The 23,246-nt window shown below is 36.3% G+C and overlaps 1 protein-coding gene across 1 annotated transcript in view; it reads right to left on the bottom strand.

The window, feature by feature from the left end:
* The window catches only part of LOC134670401 (5-hydroxytryptamine receptor), a 181,365-nt gene extending 159,996 nt beyond the window's left edge, over positions 1 to 21,369 (bottom strand). Inside the window, exon 1 of the mRNA XM_063528242.1 lies at positions 21,288 to 21,369. The gene's annotated coding sequence lies outside the window, so the exon portion shown is untranslated. The remainder of the gene's footprint in view (positions 1 to 21,287) is intronic.
* Between the last annotated feature and the right edge of the window lie 1,877 nt (positions 21,370 to 23,246).

Raw genomic sequence — 23,246 nt, 5'->3', positions numbered from 1 at the left:
AACGTTTGTGTTTCGGCCAGTCTGCATTTACATTTGGCCATGCACGTGCTGTTTCACATAAAGACGAACGTCGGAATGTTGTTGCAAGGCGAGTCTCCAAGGAATACATCCACCGTGAGCCGTGTCACACGAGACATGGGACAATGGGCATAGAAATGACAGTCGGAATTGGTTTTGTGTTGATGTTGACCTACATTAAGGCTGTCAAAATACGTTGATTATTTTTTTATTGTGCATTATTGTTTGATCACTTTGATCATGTAAACAAAAAAAATGCATTTATGTATCTAAGCCAAAGGACAATATTTTGAAGATAAAGTTGTTTTAGTTATATCTAAGTGAACAAAAAATTTTGGGCTAGGAGCCGGAATGAGCATGCAAAATGACGTGCAAGTCGTGCGTAAGACGCGCGCCAATCGCCAAGACGATCTGCAAGGTCGTATCAAAACCAGTTTAAAACCATAATAAGTTGTCAAAGCCGAATCGGGTTTTATTAAGCCAACTCGAGTTTTAGTTATTCGATCTGTTTCCGATGATACTGATCTGTCAGTGTCAAAAGTGACATTTCTTCAGCCAATAAAGTAACAGATCGAATAACTAACTGCTGTTGTATTCGAACTTCAAGATATTCACAAGAGACGACACGTACTAAATCCATTCTAGATACGTTATAATTTAGATATCAACTAGTTCTCTTCTGCAGTGCAATTCGGGCAACCAATGTCACTTTACGTTAGATAGAGTAAGATATCTATTAGATGTGAATTGGATCTCTAAGTCATATCCTGTGGAAATCGTTCAAGAGTATCTCCAGAATCGCGCAAATGTCAAATTTGACAGGTTAGATCATAAACATAATTATCGTTATCGTATCTTGGTGATGTCTAAAAGATGTCTATTTCAAAATCCGAATCGGGCCCTAAAGTTCTTATTGCCCTGTACGTCGAACAACTAATTTTCACTTTGAATAGAGTGAACGTTTCGGAGAAGCCTAGGCTTTGATGTATTGTATAGGAATTTGAAACAGCTCGTTAATACCCGTATTTAACAGGTTATCCGTTTATGCACTCATCAAAGTGCAGGCTTTAGGTTGAAAGGAAACGCAACAAACTTTAGTTCATGGAATTTGAGATTCTCTAGCTATGCTGAAACTAAAGGTAAAGTGGAAGAAATCCCTTATAGAGATAAGTTCACCTTAAACATCGCACATTTAATCAAGGAAATCGACAGTTACAGCGGCTGCAATGACAGCGCAACAGTAAAGCGACAGTCCATTTCCAACGACAGCGACAGAAATGTCTATTTCTATGTCAGCTGCACTACCGTTGATTTTACTATGGAAATTAACAATAACACCGACGCGTTCGTACCAGTAGTGCAGCTGCGGTCTGAAATGGAATGTTACCATAAGAGTGACATTCCATTTCCAACTGCAGCTGCAATACTTTTACTATGGAAACGCGTCGCTGTCATTGTCTATTTCCATAGTAAAATGAACAGTATTGCAGCTGCAGTTGGAAATGGAATGTCACTTTAATGCTCCTGCAGTTGCCATCCAACCGTTACCTTTTCCATCCTATTTAACGGCCTGAAGACCAAATGCTGTAATAACCAAGTGGCTAATAGTTCGCGCCTACTAATCCGATTTTCCGACTGACTGCCCCCACTTTGAGAAGGTATCGGCCAATCACAGCCCTTGACGCCTCAACGCCGGATTACGCGGCGGGAGGTACATCTGTCAAAGCGCATTAGGTCAAACACGGGCCGATATTTCGGGAGCGTTGGGAGACTTAGAGGTCCTTCGAATGTCCACTGGCATCCAAATAATATCTGAACGATGTAATTTAGTTACGTGCTATTATAAATTAAAATTACAGTAATTTAACTGGAATATAATGTACTATTTCTCTCGCAGCGCATTAGCATTGCCATTCAGCGAGGTAATGCTGACAGCATCTTTGGCACAATGAAGCGGGGGCCTTATTTAGACGTATTTAAATTTTAGGTATTAATTTTATTACAAAGTAGGTTTATATAATAAGTATTCCAGATTCATTATTTGTTGACCAATAAATTAAACTGATTATTAGGGTTCCGTACCCAAAGGGTAAAACGGGACCCTATTACTAAGACTTCGCTGTCCGTCCGTCCGTCCGTCCGTCTGTCACCAGGCTGTATCTCACGAACCGTGATAGCTAGACAGTTGAAATTTTCACAGATGATGTATTTCTGTTGCCGCTATAACAACAAATACTAAAAACAGAATAAAATAAAGATTTAAATGGGGCTCCCATACAACAAACGTGATTTTTGACCAAAGTTAAGCAACGTCGGGAGGGGTCAGTACTTGGATGGGTGACCGTTTTCTTTTTGCTTTTTTTTGTTTTTTTTTTGCATTATGGTACGGAACCCTTCGTGCGCGCTTGCCCGGTTTTTTTAAAAATAATAATTTGGCCTTGAGATACAAATGCGAAGATTTATCAAAATTATCAATAACTAGAGACGTGCCCCGGATTTGCACGGGTTAGGTACACAAAATCTTAACAAATTACACATATAAACTTTCCTTAAGAAATACTTTATTGGTCGGTGTAAACCACATGAAAATCCGTTCAGTAGTTTTTGGGAGGAGCTTTGTTTTATAAGGTGCAGTGAAGTAGTGATTCATGTAGGCCTAGCAATAAGCACTTATGATTATTTTTTTACTATAATAGTTATATAAGTATACTATAATCATGAAATTTGGGCTTCTAGATGTCCTTATGGATATAATTAAACACACGTAGTTTTATGTGTTTACGTTAAAGAGGTTTTGAGTTACAGAAGGGTCAAAAGTGGCACCAAGTGGTTCGTGTAATATTACACTCGGCGCTGGCTAGCCAGTTCCTTTGCTTGAACTTGGCTTGACACGCTGCCGCGTGTCTAGATAGTTTCTTTCCTGATAAAAGGTTTTTATTAGTTTTGCTACTCATAATGCTACTTTATAGCTAATTAAAAAAAATAGTTTACGTATTATCTAAAGCAAAATCAAAAGAAAGTGCTTTCTGTATATCTAATCTGTGGTAATAGATTCCACGAGGAACCTCAAGGCGAGGCGTAAATGATGATTATTGATTGCATTCAGACCCTTCCTTTAGTTGAAGGGTCTGTCTGCTAAGTCTTATATGCTTAGGTGATTGTTATAATCTTCTATATGTATTATTAAGTAGGTTCGTGTTCTTCTCTCACTCTCACTGATCGTAAGCGATAGTTAGAAAAAGACGGGTAGTCTATCTCGCCGCGAGTCCTACAGCTATCATGTGCTAGCCCTACAGCTATATCGTTTGTTGGTCCTCGAAAAATAGATTCCTAGTCTTGGAAATTGTTTTGAAATAACTCAAAATTTCCGTATAATAAAGATAAAGATAAAGATAAAAGATAAAAATCAATTTATTCAAGTAGGATCTGTTGGATCGCTTTTGCATCGTCAATGTCTACATTTTATGTTAAACATGCACGGTTACAATAAATTTAATTAAAAGGAGTCAATAATTTAGAAGGAAATATCAAAAAAAATCGCAAATAAGAATAAATACATTACAATTTGGAAATGATAAAAGGAAAGTACCTACTTAATACTAAACTAAAAATTAAAACATGCAAAAATGCGATTACCTAATGGTAGTTATGTCATTGTGTATTTACAATAATTTGATCTCATGCAACATCAGAATATATAAAAATTATAAATTATACCTACCTAGTTGTACAATGGCTGAATCAGCAATGTGCATCGTCAAAAACAAAATCATAAGCGCAATAATCAAATAATCTAACATAGATAGGTACATAATTGAATTTTCAATAATTTCCAAAACAAACAGGAGAAGAAGTTTAGGTACATAACAACAGTTATTTAAAGGTCTAATTTCTATAAATATAATTAATCACTAAGCCTCATGCAGTCGTTCTTATTTTGGTTCAATTTAGGCCAAGCAGTTTTATCGTTAAGGTACTCTTCGACACTGTAGTATCCTTTTTTCATTAAGGAGGTTTTTAAATATTTTTTTAAAGTGAGCATTGGCAAATTAAGCACCTCTTTGGGCAATTTGTTATAAAATAATATACATTGCCCCAAAAATGATTTATATATTTTACGCACACGAAACTTGTGCATTGCAATTTTATGCTTATGTCTAGAACTACTCATTTTCTTAAACGAATCTATGTGCTTTAGAGCATAAACAATACACTCGTAAATATATTGAGATGCTGTTGTTAGGATATTTATTTCTTTAAATCGGGCTCTTAATGATTCTCGAGACCCCATCTTGTAAATAGACCGGATGGCTCTTTTTTGTAGAACAAATATTGTTTGTATATCCGCTGCCTTACCCCACAGTAAAATTCCATATGCCATTAAACTATGAAATTGGCTGAAATACACTAAACGTGCCGTCTCTAATAATAATTGCGTTGTTACTTTTCTGGATAAAATGCAAATTTTTCACCAGTTTTTGATGAATAAAGAGAACCTTCACTGCCTGAGACGGTCAAATACATAGCTATTTGTTTACAAAGGTTATGTTCTTATATTTACTTTACCAAGTTATTTAACTCTTCTTACTTCATACAAAAACATCACTATTGACACTGACATATCCGATCCATATCGTATGTTTAGCACATTTTTGACGTATCTTAAAGTTCGAATCAGACCATGGGTGCCTATATCCCTAATATCAATATCAAACGTTCAAATATCGAATACCACCTGGAACACATTAACGCTCGATATCGAGGCCTTTGATATGCGGTATAAAGGTACGTCTTAGAGCACACTTAGCGGCGCGTAAAGGTATACTTAGATGGAGTGGGGGAGCGTAAGTATTAACCGATATTGGGTGCGGTGTGGGTAGCTGTTTACTTTCACGTGTTTATAGTTCGTTTTTTTTAGCATTAGAAAGAACTCCGCAGAAGCAAGCGTGCAGTTTTTATCAGGCTTGTTAATTGTTAATAATTATTGAATTATCTAATGTAGCATGGTCAATACATATAATTTACTTCAAATTGTTACCGCTAAAAGTGCCAGATTTAGAACCACAAGCAAACTTCTGCGAAGTTCTTTCTAATGCTAAAAAAAACGGACTATAGTGTTGATAGGTAGATGTACAGTAGAACCTTGATAGTACGAAATTCAAGGGAACGCTAAAAACATCGATTTAATGAGTTTTCGTCTTATGGGACAAAAAGTTTTTAAGAATTTTTTTTTACTTTAATGTCATATTTAATAATCTGTCATTCATTCATTTTTCATTCATCTCAGCCATAAGACGTCCACTGCTGAACATAGGCCTCCCCCTTACATAGGCCTCCCCCTTTAACTCCCCCAATCTGTCATTAAATAAAATTAAAACAATAAATATTCAACTGCATTGCAAGTAAAACTCAATCACTTGTTCAACTTGTCAACACTATGGCGCAAAATTAATTTATCAACGTATTTTGAGCACACCTGCACATGTTTGCTGTGTTTGTTTATATTATTAGTATCACAGTTACCTAACTGTGATATGAAATAATAATATAAGAACAAAACATGAGGAAAACAAAGAACACAGGAAAACAAATCCAACGCGCCAAATGTAACACGGGCCTCGGGCCTCATGACACAATGATTCGAGTTTTTATTCAAATACTTCTCTTCGCATTAGGGAAAACGCGTTTTTACAGCTTAAGCACACTCTTACAAGAACGTTTAACTTTACTTACGATGTTTTAGCTTTTGGAGTTTTTAAGGAAATGTTTAGCGTTTGGTAGGTTCAAAATAAATTAAGTTAATTTTGTTTGTTGCAAAACGTTTACAAATTACAGGGAATAATTTTGCAGGTGACAATGAAATATTTTATAACAATTTTTAACGGCGTCATCCTAGTCGGTTGTGACCGAAGTGCGAAGTATGAAGCAGGAGGTTTCCCGTGATCGAATTCGCTATTAAGGACCATTAGTTTTTTTATTCCTGACTTATGGATGTTAGGGTGGTCCGTTTCTTTAGAGTAAGCCAGTCTTTGGGGAGCTGGTCTGAATTCCCCAATGTTTCCATACAAACACCTCTCTTTCTGTATGTGTTCGAAATACCTATGTATATATGAAAAAAAAATCTGGATGTTATATATAAAAGTAAGTAATCACCTATATACTTGTATGAATATATTCGCCTAATAAGTAATACCCATAGCACAAGCTTTGCTTAGTTTGGGACTGAATAGGTCGATCTATGTAAGATGGTCCCCTAAATACGGATATTTAAACTCAAAGTTAAAATACGAAAAGTCAAAAGTAGCAATGTCATGTACAGAACATTAAAAAAATCCAAAAATGTATGAGAATAATGTCAAGCAAGTTTCCACCTAGAAAGTGCCCGATGAGAGTAGGTACTCAATCTGTTGACGACTGTTTAATATAACATTTACATCACTATTTTGAGTGTCGTAGAAATCGAAACTAATTGTAAAAAGGTTTGCAGAAAAAAAAATACCGATATCATTTCATGGGCACTATGCAATTTTTAAAAATTCTGTTTGGCTATTGCTAGTCAAAAGCGTTGTAATATAACTTGTATGTAAGTTAAGCGATTCCAAGTTATCCAAGCGTTATAAGTTATAACTATGCAGTTCTGTATCGAGTCAGATGACCGCCTTTTATAAATATGCTAGCACTAGCACTACCTAGACCTTAGCCGGCTAAAGGTTAGAACGAAGGCTAGCTCGATAGAGTTATGGAATGGGTAAAATTAGATGAATAGGGTTTACCGAAGGTTACGGTTTTCTAGTTTTACTTTATTTGTGAATTTTATTTAATGTACCCTTTGGATTGAGAGTTGAGACTACAACAGCATTACTATTGCAATACTGCATTTTTTTTTCTTTTTTTGCTGTCTTAATTTTCAAAATTGATGTGTCTGTTCGGATTTTTGACATTTGTGGCGGCAGTAATGCAATAAATAATATTTTAGTTAGCTACTTAAGATTTTTTTTCGTGTCTGAAATATGATAATTATAGTTTTTTAAGGCTATCTTCACAACAGGATTTGATGGAATGGTGATACATTAATTTTGAACTTAAAACTTTTCAGTCTTTATTAAAGAAACCCCACGCAGAAATAAAACACGCAATGTTTTGTAATAACAAAAAAAAAACAAATTTAAAAATTCCTTCATTACGCAGCAAAACCCCACGAAAACATAAAAACGGAACAAAATTTTAATCCAATTCCAAGATAATCAGAAGAATTTCGCCTTTTTCCCGTATAATTTGATCCCCGCGTATAATTGCACGTGAAATATGTACCCTTTTGCCGAGAAATATACCGTTTATCCGGGTTAAGCCTAAAGGGTGTGCTCAAGATAATCCTTCTGGCAGTTGCCATACGTATAAGGGTCGATTTATGTTCGTTAAAAGCAAAATAATGGAATCGGATTTTGTAGTATGTGGTGTCTGGGAAAGACAGAACTAGTCCAATAGAGTTCGCATTATGGAACTAGTTTTGATCGCACAAAAGATAATGACTAGGTACTGATGTGCAGTTCAAAATTTCCACATGAAAAAATTGCGGAAATTTTTCATATTTTTTAAGGAAATCGAAATTTTTAATTTCCACAATGAAAGTTTCCGTTGTTTCTTGTGAAATCCTTCTGAAATTTTGTGATGTGATGAAAGTTCGTCTCCCTAATCTCAATATGTCGCATTTTCTTGACCCCCTCTCATTAACGTGTGACGTAATTAATGGATGACCCCTTATAGTCCTTCTAGCTTAATTTTTGTTAATACATTTTAATTTACACCCACAAAGGTCGTAAACTTGGGTCCTACTGCGACCGCACTCTGTTAAATTAACAGGGTAAGGCTGCGTTTTCATTGAGGCGAAGGTGAGGTAGAGTCAGACCAAGAATAGTCTGCAGCGGATTTGATAACCCACGCAGTGAAAGTCATTTATTTATAATTTCATAGAAGTTTGACGTTTAAAATAACACTTGCACTGCGGTTGTAGCGTTGTAGGTAATAAAGTGGAGTGGAAAAGATATGTCTATTACAACCAGTGCTATTGATTAGTTCTCCTCATCTCCACCTCAGTGGGAAGGCAGCCGCCTACTACCGTGGTGACAGCTTTTCGCTCCACACACTCCCTCTATCTTGACGCGATCTGTGGTGCACGTCTAATGTGGTAATGGGTACTTTTTGCGTTAACCAGGTAATCCTGCGAAATAGCTACATAATACTAGATGCTATATTTTTGGTAAAATGTTTTCTGGGAACAAAGCGGGTGTATTGTTTTTATCACACAAAGGTACCTAACCTAAATTAATATCTCCCGGCGCTGTTTTTCACGGTTTTATACCTTTTAGCCTCCGCTAGCGATTGTGTACACGTAGAAGTCATAAAATCCCAACCCATTTTCACCTATATAAAAAAATCCTGAATGATGAATTTCTTTAATAAGTTTTTGGCAAAAAAAAATATTTTTGGTTCAAGCTTTTATGACTGTCTGTCCTTTTTTTCCACAGGCAACTAATAATAATCAAGACAGTTTTAAAAACCTCGAACACAATTTGGTTTCGTTGTATTATCAGCGTTCCTATGGCCACCTCCTCTCTCCATCATCAGATCAACTTGATGGTATCAGAATCACTTGAAAATGGAGACATTTTCTCTCCGAATCACGTCGCTCGAGAGATTTAAAATACGCGAGTTAAACCATAAAATTAGCTTAATAATTAACTATTAACGTCTCTAACATTATGTCGAATAACTATGAACTGTGCATGAACGGTCCCCAAGGAGAGGAAAGTCAAACATCGCGAACGAACAAGCGATTAGCTCAGCCAACAACTTCGCTGCAACTCCAGCGCCCTTCCGACACCGTTTCCGTGTTTGAACAACGCTCGCGGGAGTATGGTTTCCTAGAAAATAACTAGTGCATGATTAATATGTCGGGTAAAAGTTTGTGATACTTTTTAATGCGTTATATTGTCTACGGTTAAAACCGCGATCGTTATTAGGTACTATGTTTGATATTCAAAACGGCTTCAACCATCTTCCACGAAATAATTTGTCACAAATTTATACAAAAGGAAAATTTCGTGAAACAGCTAATGAGTGTCAAATATCATTGATGAAATTATAACATTCCGTTTGAACAAACAAAGTGCTCACTTTATTATACATAATTGCTTGATATTAGAAATACGTATAAAAAAAAAGAAAAAAAAATACGGGTCAATAACCAAGACGATCGTTAAGGTCGTATCAAAACCAGTTGAAAACTATAACGAATTATAAAATTTTAATTGGGCACCTTTATCCATAAATAACCTTCTCTTTTCCCTTCAAAAGGATTTAAAGTTCTGACACATTTGTCAGTTACGCCTATTTATACTTGAACACAACTCTGTTTGATTGTTCCACCATCATTTATCATCCGGAAATCACAGACTACCTCCCATAGACACATTTTTATTAGAAAGCTAAGACTTCAAAAAAAATGTGACTTTCCAAAATATACGGTTTAACACGAATGAATGAGTTCGATAGCAGCAATTTGTCACTCACAATGCAATGCCAGCAATGTAGGATGAACTGTCGACCGCGATATTTCGCCGGATCGGTACGATACGACCTTCAAACCTTCAAGAAAAATGAGTACTCCCATCTTAAAGGCCAACTGACACCTGTAATAGGGTGAACTTTTTAGTGTCACTCGTTGTCATGGTTAATATTAGTTGTCCAGGGGACTAAAGTTTTTTTGAAATGCTGGTGATAAGGTATTAAAATGAATCAAACATGCATTTTTGTGGTACTTAGTTATAATCAATTTCCAAATGGAATAAGCATGTTAATAGAATAGCATATGTACATCATCTCTTCGAACAAAGTGTGCCAGTATTGTCTATTGGAGAACCAGACAGGATAAAAACACAAAAAAAAATGATTCACCCAACAAAATAGAGGTTGCAGGTGTCTGTAAGCGATGGTAATTGTAATTGCTTGCCATCAGGCAATGTCGTAAGCTCGTTTTTCACAATTTTTCACAACATATGTTCGGTAACCGATAGTTTCCCATTATGCCCCATCTATAAGTAAATAATCTGTGCCCGGAACATAATAGCTAGTTTTGATAGTAGCTTGTTTACAGAGGCAATAAATTATAGCAGATAAATGACAGTACGGAACCCGTCAAGATTGTCGAGGGCTATCTTTGCGTCCTTATCAAAGAATATTAAACCTTAAGCCAAGGTCATTATGATTCAATTTCGTTGTATTCGGAAACAAGTAAAGATAGTTTTGAGTATTCAATTTTCAGACTTCAATTGTAGTGAATAAACCTTTTTGGAAGGACCTTACTCGAGCGTAAATGTTATTTATTTTATTTATATTTTTTTTATTGGGAAAAAAATACAAAAAGAGGACATAGGTTAATAAGTGCAACCTATATCCTGAGACAATTCCCACTAAGATTTATAAACCAAGAATATTTAAATGTATTTATTTACACTGGACAGAGAAAAAGAAAAAAACAATGAAAAAAAAACTATACTTGCAAGATAAAATTTAGATAGGTACAAAATCGAGTCTGTAATCATTAAACACTCACATACGGCGCGATTCGGAAAGTGAATTAGAGTTTAACTAGATACGATATAGTAAAGATATGTGACGTCCCACGGATAAAGGTACCTATGGCGGTTGGCGCTTACGATTATTAACGTCGCTCCAATATTATTGCGGCACTATGCGACGTAAGCGCCAGCCGCCTGTGCCGGTGCCTTTTTCCGTCGAACGTCACATATCTTTACTATTTCATATCTAGTGCATCTCTTATTCATTTCCCGAATCGAGCCGATAGACAGCCCTAATCATTCAGCAAATTCTGTCTTTTTTGCCGCGGCAGTACCTAAGTAGCCTAATGGGTACACACCACAATTTATATATGAAAGGGGTCGGCAACCTTTTTTTAACAAGCCCATTTGTCACAGCCGCTGCAAACAAGTAGGTACTAAAATTGTTAATCAGGAAAACACATGGAGGCTGGAAAAGTTGCGAGCTCAAATTTAGACGTAAAAATTTACGATGTGAACGCTTCTCGTTTCCGGAATAAGCCGCGTGGGAAAACACGTTTTAGCCGTTTCAGGGAAATTACCTTGAAAAAAAAGAAGAAAATACCTACGTTTATAAAGAAATACATAAATATTACATAGGCACATAATAGGTTATTTACGATACATTACGATACATTCTATGTATTTCTTCTTCTTCTTCTGCCGTGCCTTATCCCTTTATTTGGGGTCGGCCCTCCTCGTTTTACGGCGCCAAGACAGTCGGTCTTGGGTTGTCTGCTTGTCCAGTTGAGCTCGTTCTAGATCGTTAGCAACGGTTGTCCACCACGTGGCGGGCGGTCGCCCTCTACCTCTCTTTTTATCTGGGATAGCCAGGGCCTTCTTTACAGCGTTGTTTTCGTCCCGCCGCATTACATGACCGTACCATCGCATACGACTTTCCACCATCTTATCCACTATGGGGGCAACTTTAAAAGAACCTCGGATATATTCATTCCGCACTCTGTCCAATCTTGTTACTCCGGCTGCCCACCTTAGCATTCTCATTTCAGTCGTGTGCATCTTTTGTTCATGCTGCTTTTTGACGGCCCAACACTCGCTACCATACATCATGGCTGGTCTTACTGCCGTTTTGTAGACTTTGCCCTTCAGCCGAATCGGCATTTTGGCATCACACAACACACCTGTAAGGGTTCTCCATTTTAGCCAGGCTGCATTTGTTCTATGGGTAGCGTCCGCATCGATGTTGGCATCAGAGCTTAGCATCGATCCCAGGTACTTAAATTGATGTACTTTCGGTAATGGCTGTCCGTCAATTGAAATGGCTATATCAGATGATGGTCCATCTTGGAATTTGCAATGCAGGTACTCTGTTTTGTTTCTGCTAATGCGGAGGCCATTATTCTCTAGCGCTTGTTTCCAGTCCTGCAAGGTGTTCTGCACGTTCTTTCCGCATTTATCGGCTATAACTATATCGTCAGCATATAATAAACACCATGGGAGAGCTGATTGGACGTGCTTGGTGAGGTAGTCCATTTCTATGTATTTAAGTACCTATATATTTATTTTATTTATTACACTATTTTTACTGCCGTGACGTACCTACTCATTTCAATTAACAAACTAATCCTGTGTCACTGATTGAGAACTTTGAATAAAATATTAAACTCGTTTTCTACTTATATTTTGTAACTTATGATGTATCATTAAGAAAACGCATTGGTCTTTACATACCTTATTGGCATGCCACGACTACTTTATAACAAAATATCTGTCTGTAAGTTTTAATTAAAGGACTTTAGCAACTTTTGCATTTAACTGGTCTTGGTCTACTAATGAAGTCTAGCCGAGAATTGCAAGACTACGAATTAAACAGAAACCTAATAATTTTAAAGTTCAGGGTTTGCAACCTCTGTCTAACTTTGAGATCTAAATTAGAGACTGTATTCATTAGTGTCAAGTAAATCTGTGTAATTTTAAGTTAAGTTGCCATCGGTATTACTTTTAAAATACCGATCGCAAGCCCGCAAAATACTAACTAACTAACTATTTTGGCACAGCGATCCAAAGAGAATCTTGGCCTCCGAAACGAGAGCATGCCACCTGTCCCGATCCTGCGCAACTTCCTGCCAGTTACTGACGCGAAGCTGAAGCAGATCCGTCGCCACACTGTCTTCCCAGCGATACCTGGGCCGACCCACTGGACGGCTACCAGTCGGTCGTCCCAAGAACGCCTTCTTGACAGCCCGATCCTCTCCCATTCTGAGTAGGTGACCGAACCAGCGAAGTCTGTGCGCTTTCGTTTCGCCGATGATATTGGGTTCGGCCACTAACTCCTCGATCTCGGCATTTTTCCGGATCCTCCAGGTGCCGTCATCTCTCTGAATAGGTCCCAGGATCTTGCGAAAAACTTTTCTCTCTGCTACCAGGAGCTGACCTTCTTCTTTTAGTGTTAGCAAAATACAGCGAATAAATATTCGCTACCTTAAGCCTCATAAGTATAAGGTGGAAATATTCACTGTATTGGGTACGGTCTTGGTAGCTTTGTGATAAGACTCTCTGACAAGAGACAAAGACGACGACAAGGTGTCTCAGTACCGGTTTCCGCAACTTCTCTTGTCAGACCTGTGGTAGACCATGTCGATCTCGCTTCGGTCTATTAAGCCACCAAAAACTGTGTTTCTCCGGTGTTACACCATAAATCTTCTGCTATAGACGAAAAGGCCTATGATGATGATGTTAGCTTAAATGGCAGAACACTGGGCTAGAGATCCAGTGGTAGTTGTTTCAATGATTTAATTTCTGCTTAAATCCTCATCGAAGTCAACAAAAACACAAAAAATAGCACAAAAATAAAATAAAAGCATACATTTTTATACTATTTGTAACAACGCATAAAATAACTGTGATTCACCTTTTTTGCTTAGTAATAACTACGCCTAGAAAATTATGTAAAACATATGAGACAAAAATTATAAAACGAATTTCAGAATTTCAAGGCACGAATGTTCCTGTATTTATCCAACTCGTTATTTCACCTTTGTTTGAATTTAAAACACCCTGTGTGTTGAAAAATGTGTACGTAATGAGGAAATGTTATACTTGGCAGTTTTTAAACATAAAAGTTTCACTTTCTGAATAATTTTTTTTTATAAAACCCTTTTTTAATTACGTAGGTTAATTAAATATGTAAGTACTTTGGACGCACTCGTAACATATTTTGACGACCGGTCGGGCCTATGGGTATTGACCGATGGTCCTGGGTTCGAATCCCGGTAAGGGCATTTATTTTTGTGTGACGAACACAGATATTTGTTCCTGAGTCATGGATGTTCTATGCATTTATGTATTTGTATAATTATTATAATATATCGTTGTCTGGGTACCCACAACACATGCTTTATTGAGCTTACCGTGGGACTTCAATTTGTGTGAGAATGTCCCTATAATATTTATTTGTTATTTGTATCATGATTGGTTCATTATTTGTTCTACGCAATTAAGAGTTTCAATTCCTTTTTATTTCAGAATATAGTTTTAAAAATAATAGCGTAACTTCGATTGAATGGAAGCAGCTTAACGACGGTTCGTGCAATTTTTAACACTATTTTTTTTTAACGAGGCTATACGGTGTCCCCCTGTTGGGCAAAGGCCTCCTCCCTAGACTTCCATCCCGATTATTTAATTGCCGCATCCGTCCAGTTACTGAGAAATGTGTCCAGGTCGTCCCGCCATCTTCTCTTAGGCCGACCCTGCCGGCGCGGCGTTTACATTGTGGCACCCACTCCGTGGCTAGTGTATCCCACCTCTGTGGGTGCATGCGTTGTACATGGCCTGCCCAGTCCCACTTTAGCCTGTAATCCATCTATAATACAATACAATACAATACAATACTCTTTATTGCACACCTCACATACACGAAGTTTACAATTAATATTACCTTTAAACGAGCAATTCATGTTTATTTATTTAGATATATATATATTTCGGGGATCTAAGAAACGGCTCTAACGATGTAATTTGCTATATGAGGGTGCTAGGGGGCAATAAATCGATCTAAATAGCTAGGTTTTATCTCTGGGAAACGCGCATTTTTGAGTTTTTATATGTTTTCCGTACAAAGCTCGGTCTCCCAGATATCAACAATAATGTGTCTCTCAAATAATCGTCATAATAGTTTACATATTCATAGATAATGCAGTTTACCTGCATAATTCATCATTTTCACAGTGAACGGAAACCTAATTTTGAAACACAAATTCATATCTGTCACATTTCATCCGCCATCGGAGTGTCAGACACTATCCGACTCTCGTGACACTCTATAACGCGACACGACACCGCAATATCTCTGTCCTTGTTACCATTCTATAAGCATGCATGAGTGCGAGCGAGGACGAACCAGTGTTACTTGACCTTGAGATGTGTGGTAGCCGTCACAACTGCTACTGCACGATTCAGATTAAAAAAATTGTTACGGTTTTGATCTCATTTTGATACAAACTTAAAAATCAATCGTCACAGAATTCCACGGGCTATCCCGAACAAACGTATTTTATTTCTTATAAATATTACAATTTTTTTCATCATTTAATGCCGACGCTTATTTTTCTTAGAGTATTTCTGACCTTTTGTCACAGAAAAATAAACTCCTATTATAGGCACAGTCAACCAAGAAAGTGGTTTCGACTCTGATTGATAGAGTCGAAAAGTGGTAGACGCCTTTCTTGGATGACCGTACCTACCCGAAAATTCGCGTTTATGCGGGACAACTTCAGACAATTTCAGGGAATGATCCTCACACTGATTGGTGTTTACAAAATGAAGTGAATGCCGAGCGCGAGAGTGGCGCCATTCACCTAGACCTAGACAATTTTTAAGATTTTATACGGCATTATAAAATCCCAAACAGAATCCCAAACCAATTCATTTGTATTTGCTATAGCAAATATTAATCATAGATTTAACTAACCTATCAAATAAGTCTGCATGCTTGCTTACTGCTAATATATGTATTGTTCATCTATAGTTATTAATTGTCTTATAAGTGAAATTTTGTAATTTCTTTAGACAATAAATATTCTTTAAACCGAATATAAGTTAATAAATCTGAATTGGACTCCTGAGCTCTCCAAGCTAATGAAACATCGCTGGTAACACATCGCCAGATACCTAGGTTCGATTGGAACGCCAAGATGAAATGTGTTACATTTGACCCGATATATCAATATTCTTACTGATAACGTCATTATTTTAGGAAGAATGGTACCAAGTTACTGCAAAGCTCGATGTTTGGAATATATGTTTTGAATAAATTCTTTCAAAGTTTATAGAATAAGTTTAAGCTAACACGAGCTATTATACATACTTAGTAACTTAATTTTTTTTAATTAATTACAGTGAGACGCCTCATTCTGTTCTCGTATGTTTCTTTTCTCTTAATGAATGTATTAATTATACAGGATATTGACTCTTGGAGACCCTATACATCTCTAAGGATAACTTGATAAACTATATAATCTTATAGTTCTGACACCTAGAGACATTTACACCTCTAAATATTATAGATTTTTTTGTGTGTGTTTTTTTATCTGTATTTTGTATGTAATTCGACATTAAGAGACCATATACATCTCTTAGTAATTGTAATACGTTAGATTGAATTGTTAGTTTTATTTTATAAAATTGTTGATGTTATTATTTTTGCTTTTATGTAAATTCAATGTTGACGTGTAAAAGTGCCCTTGTGGCCTATTTGCTGAATAAATGTTGATATTTGATATTTGATATAATATTGGAGGCAAACGAGCAGACGAATCGCCTGAAGATAACCAATTACCAACGCTCGTAGACACTAGCAACATCAAAGGGGTTGCAAGTGCGTGGCCGGCCTTTAAGATAGACTCTGTTCCACACAGTATCCTGGCACAATCTTACATAAAAGCGCATCTTAGTTGTGTTATTTTTTCTTTATTCCTAATTTCTCTCTCTCTACTACGTCTGGTATCGTATGTACATAATATAACATGAACCAGATTGGATTTCATTCTTGACTGAGCTCGCGGTATCAGATCTATGCATTCCTGAGACCTATTATTTCATAGGATGGAACAATGATATTTTTCGCTTAAGCGTCTGACGGCTTCTTGAACGACTTGCAATGCAGAATCGTTTTCTATACCTTGCTGAATAAACAGAAATTTGATTAAAAAATAAGAGATATTCTTATGTTTTAGTTCTCAAAATAAATATTAGAAGGTAATTTCAACATTTCTTTGTAAATTGTCGTTACAGATTTCCTGCTTTAAATACAGAGGACGGAAGCGTGACGTGAGACAATCACGTTTCTGCTTAATGAGACTACTAATTAAAGAGTTGTTTAATGAGACGGCGTCTTTTATGTTGGCTGCAGGCTTTAATGGCTATGTGCAGATTAAGCACACAAATTTCACGTAGGGTGCAAGTAATAATTTTAAAGGGCCAAACGTCTCAAGGGATTGTGTAATCCTTTATGGATATATTTTATCTGTTGTTGAGTTTTAACATTTTTTAGATTTTGATAAAATTTAGAGGACAGATAGATTTTTATAAATTTATAAACCAAAATAAAACGTAACTGTCGCGTAAATTTTAAAATACCTAGTAATTTACATTAACTCATTATTTATATGAAAACTGTGAGAGTATTTGAAATTTATAACTATAAATTTTAGTCTCCACTTTCGTTAGTCCAAGACTCAGAAGATTTGAAATACCAGAAATGAATTGTGACGATTATTGTTAAGTAAGAAAGGCAAATGGCTATGTTCAGACGGGGGAGGCCTATGTTCAGCAGTGGACGTCTTATGGCTGAGATGATGATGACGACGAAGAAAGGCAAAGTTTCGAGCACCGCAGCCTGAACATTAAATTGCTGCTTTAAAAATGAATTGGCAATTAAATAAATGGAAGAAAATCTTTTCCTTGTCTTATTTCTAACCCCTTTGTCACGATTTCTATTGAGTATTTATTAAACAAAAAAAGAATATTGCGATACAATTTACATTTTCTTAACAATTATTATGGAAAAATGCGCCTCACCACACAGTAACAACAACGGTACCTAAAATATATAGGTAAGTGTCATTAGAAAGTCATTAAATTTTTTATCATATTCTGGCGCAATTAATTTTAACTTAAAAAATATTTCCTATTTGTATTTAGGTATTACAATTTTGACGCATTATATCCAGTTAAATAGACAATCGTTATCTTTTTTTTATATATAACAAAAACACAAAGATATTGCATCAAAGTAATATTTAATGTAGGTAAATCCTCCATTTTACTTAAGGTAAAAGAAAGATGAAAAACCACCGAAGGCTTTTCAAAGAGAATTGACTTTTCTGTTTGCAATCTGATCTTGTAAGTAGAGGTGAGTAAAACTAGTTGGCCTGGCAGCCATTTTCTGTTGCCTTTTGTGACGTTCTAAGTTTACAAAATGATTTGACTTTAGTCTCCATTTTGACATCACTTTCGCATGGCGACTGAAAAGAGGGCTAACGAAAAAATTTGGTTTTTTTGTATTTATTGTTTACGTTTTAAATAATCGCATTATGAAGAATTACAAAAACTTATTTAAGGCCTCTTCGGACATTTGCAAACAGGTCTATTATGATAACTACTTTGATAAAGCGCGTAAATCGGTATTATAAACATACTGTTAAATAAAAAGCTAAGTTATTAAACATGCCAGATATCGGTTTCTTAGCTTTATTAAACGTGTTAAAAATATAGCGTCACATACCCAACTGGCTCGATTTTTTCTGGAATGCCTAGCACGCGTATTCGGGAAACGAGATAATCACAAGATCTAGAAACGATATAGAGATCAACTAGATTTACATAAGATATCGCCTAGATGTGACTTGGATATCTAAGTCATAACTTGTCGAAATCGTTCAAGAGGACCTCCAGAATCGCGGAAACGTCAAATTTGACATATCTATCTTGTCGAAATCGTTCAAGAGGACCTCCAGAATCGCGGAAACGTCAAATTTGACATATCTATCTTGTCGAAATCGTTCAAGAGGACCTCCAGAATCGCGGTAACGTCAAATTTGACAAATATATCTTACAAATATCTTTAAATTATCCATATCGTAACTTGTTGAGGTCTAGTAGAGATCTAATACATTTTCAGAATTGAGCCGTAGGTATCTCTTCTGCACAATTGTCTGAATAAACACTACTCGTATAATCGTGATTGCAATGGGTTAGATAATATTTAATGTTAAAGCAGCGAGTGTCTGCAAGTGGAAACACAAACGCGAAGCCTTTTAGATGTTTTTATTTCCTTTTTAGAATTCCTAGAGGTATTAAATCCGCCTTCCGTTTTATTTAACGCAATAGGTTGTTTACTTAAATATTTGATGAAGTATTTTTCACAGATATTTAAAAACAATGGGATTTAAAAGGCTAGATTTCACAGGCGCTTAAATAACTTTATACTGATTTCAATTGTAGCCTTATGGTAACATTCCATTTCTAACCGCAGCTGCACTATCCGTACTGAACGCGTCGCTGTCATTGTTAATTTCCAAAGTAAAATTGACAGTAGGCAATGCAGCTGCGGTTAGAAATGGAATGTTACCCTTAAGTACACAATTCATAGATTTCACTATTGTAAATACCGTCACTTGTCACAAAGAAAATTAACATTAAACTGTAAAATCTATTTAAATAAATGAGTTCTTATTTATTTATTAAAACTTTACTGCACAAAATACAAATAAAATGTACAAATGGCGGACTTAATGCCTAAAGGCATTCTATACCAGTCAACCATAGGGCTAAACAGAGTTGTAATAAAAAGCTCTAGCTCTTTATGCCTTTGACCGTTAAAAAAACTTTGCCAAATTTATCAAATCAATTTACTTTTCAAAAGCCAAAGAACCTTTCATCGTCTAACAAAGGAGTCCATTGTACAGTCATTTGAATTAAAAAGGAGTTAAGTTAATCGCGGGCTAAAAGGAATTTAATTATAAAAACACGGTGCCTGTAGCTGATTAGATTAATTAATGATCTCTCATAAACTTCATCTCCGGCCGCTGAGATGATGACGCTGGACCAATTAGGGCGGCCTCTTTAGAGCAGTAAAGTCTTTAAGAAAAACATATGTTTCTAACTTAAATGTGAAGTTGTGTTTTTAACCCCCGACGCAAATAGGAGCGAAGGGACGAGGAGTTAAGCGGGCCACAGACCATCAGTTTTAACTGCACATTTTTAACTGTGCAGTCAAACTGTTCAGTTAAAACGTACGTGTGTAGGCAAATCTTGAACTGTGCAGTTGAACTGACGATCTAATCGAAATTTCATTAGATAAAGTTTTAACTGAACAGTTAAAACTTTATCTGGTCTGTGGCCCGCTTTATATGTTTGACGTCAATGTCTGCGTTTGTGTCTGTGCGATTTTACGTAAAAGTGATTTTATATCGCGTATATTAAATTCATATTACATCCCGACGTTTCGAACCCTTTACAGCGTTCGTGGTCAACGGGTGACTGAGGAAAAACTACACTGTGCAAAAACTACCCACTTACAAAACAATGAATGAACCATCATAATTATGTTAAGTTTTGTTTAGCCTTATCGACCCGAATCGTACTTTAACATACGTTAATAGATCTAGAAACGATATGGATTACATATGTCAGTGTCAAATCAGACGTTTCTTCAAAGAAAAACGTCACCTTTGACACTGACACATCTAATCCATATCGTTTCTAGATCTATTGATTGACGTATCTTAAAGTTTGAATTGGGCAGTATATCTCTTTTTTGTAAGATATCAAAATAAAAACAAGACCGAAGTGATGCCATAAGAGCACCGTGAACAAGGTTTTGTACGGTGCTCTAAAAAAACGCTTACATCGAAAATATTCCTAACTCGTAAAAACATTTCTTCATAACTGCGTTCTTCGGAAAACTCGGGAACGAATAATATATCCGTATCGCGGAAAATTCAGCGCATCAATTATTTATCGAATATACGCCAAAACTCGTTTGAATCACCCCAACTAGGGAAAAACCTGGAAGGAAACCACAGCCTTAATGACACTACCTATTTTGGTTAAGTTTCAAGTCCTTTTGAGTTCTCTGATTTTTAAGACTCGACTCAATTTTTCATTATTATTACAAGCTTTTATTTAACTTGTCCTGTTAGTATGTTAGTTATTTAGTGTAGGTCAAATCATGAAAGCTAACTTTGACCCACTTCCCGAGTTTCAGTGGGATTCAACCTTAATTAAAAACAATGAAGAAATTAAATTCAACATAATTTAAAATACAACCGGATTCAAACTTTCTTGGTTCAAGATGAGTATTAGTTGCTAGTTTATTTTTTGCCTGTGGAAAAAAAGTACAGTAAGCAATAAAATCTTGTAGATTTTTTTTTGCTAGAAACTTATTCAAACTAATTTGTGTTCTTAAATTTTACCTATTAACTAATTAAAATTGACTTAAAAACATATACCTAATACATTATAAACAGTCAATAAAATAATGTTATTAGTTTCCAAAGTTGTACAATAAATCCTTGTAACACTCTTGAGCTGCTAGCGTCCGCAGACGACAATGTTCGCTTACTACCAGGCTGGCCGTACGCTTGTTTGCTACCGTCGCGTGGCGTGATAACAGAACAATTCAATACATACCTGGCTTTGGTGATTCAAAGTGATTCTCTAGTGATCATTTTTGATCACTCGCCACTGTTCGAACACTGTCACATTTGTTCACAGACACACACTTTCAAAGTATTTTTTTTAATTCCCAATTAATTTTTCCCGTCTTTTATTTTTTGAACTAGACTCGTATACGTAACGGTGTTATATACATCGGGGGTTGACAGAATTGGCGTGCGGCCCGCCTGAGTGGTAGGGATGAACTGAAGGGTTGACGACGAGAAAGGCGCGCGCAAAACTGTTGAATGACGCCTTGCCAGCATCCGAGCTACCCTTAATACGATAAGGTTGTAACTTACTATGAAGCTAATAGAAGGATAGGACTTTTTAAAGTGTTCTAGCAGCGAAAAGGTCCAAGCCAAAAGGTCGTAACTAAGTATGAAGCTAATATAAACATAGTACCTTTTAAACTATTCTTCCATCATTGGGTGCCACAGCCTTTATTCGAGTTTAGTTTCTTTTTATGTTTGATGTATTGTTATGAAAGGAGCATACGTTTTTGCAGGTTGATTTCTTTTTCTTTGGATTTAACGAGTTCACCAAAATGTTGCGATATTGTAAGGAATATTCGGGTTTTCTTAGTTTGTGAATTTATGGTTTAGGGGTCAGGTATGATATGTTATGTTTTCTTGATTTTACCCACATTTTACGTAACGTTGAATTCAATAACAAAATGAATTCAACCCCTTTTTTAAAGTATCTCTCAAATTCAAAGTATCGTGAGACATACGGCGCAATTCGGAAAATGAATAAGACATTCACTAGATATGAAATAGTAACGATATGTGACGTTCCACGTTAAAAGGTACCCTATGGCGATTGGCGCTTACGCTAGTATTAGCACCGCTCCAAATACTAATGCGGCCATAAGGTACCTTTTGCCGTAGAACGTCACATATCGTTACTATTTCATATCTAATTCATTTCCCGAATCGCGCCGATACTTTAATATTATTAACATTAAGCCAATTTTACCTAACTCATGTGTTTTTCCATCTCTATTTTCAAGCAAGTGAATGAGCAGTAGTGTTTACGATGGGCTCGTGACTAGAAACACGTGAATTAGCTAAAGAAAATTAACTCTGTCTGTGGGTTTAGAAAACGGAGTTTTTCAAAAGTCGTAGCGCTGTTTTGGGTTACAATACGGCTGCCATTTTATTAATCCGTTCTACGTGCGGAAAGCGTCAGATTTCGGTAGGCTGGACTAAACGAAGTTGCGGTTTTCCGGGTCCGTCGGACAGATAAATAGTAGGTATACACACCTGCCTCTGCTAGTAAATAAGAAAGCCCCTGATCACATGGAGTTATCGGCTGAGGCGAAGCGTCCTTTCTTACTGTATGTAATATACTTTGTGCATACTGAAAATTTGTGGACTGGCCACTTAGAAAAAATAAGTCGTCTCACGGCGCGATTCGGGAAATGAAATAGAGATGCACTAGATAATATATAGTAAAGATATGTGACGTTCCACGGCAAAAGGTACCATTGCCCTGACTGAATATTGGAGCGGCGTTAATAATAAGCGTAAGCGCCAGCCGCCATAAGGTACCTTTTTTCGTGGAACGTCACATATCTTTTATATTTCATATCTAGTGAATGTCTAACGGCGCGATATCTTAAAGTTCGAATCGCGCCGTCATACTCGTATATCAGAATCCAGAAATTTTCAGTATGGCCCACGTATAAAGCATACAGCAATTAACGTTATAATACAGCTATTAACGTTATACTTAAACTAAACGTTATACTCAAACAGTCGCGTGCTCCGTGGTCCGTGCCAAGTTTAAGAATAAACAAACCCATCGTAAAGTACAAAATAAACAAAAGCAAAAATAATTCATTATAAAAATGCAGAGCGCCGTCTGACGGCAAATCTTAATTAAACTTAAAAGCTTTAACTCTGCTTTAATTAATTCTGACTAAGGTAATTG

Source organism: Cydia fagiglandana, chromosome 13 (assembly GCF_963556715.1).
Source record: "Cydia fagiglandana chromosome 13, ilCydFagi1.1, whole genome shotgun sequence".
Taxonomy (NCBI): Eukaryota; Metazoa; Arthropoda; class Insecta; order Lepidoptera; family Tortricidae; genus Cydia; species Cydia fagiglandana.
The sequence above is the reverse complement of the archived record's forward strand: the minus strand, read 5'-3'. Positions and strand labels throughout refer to the sequence as shown.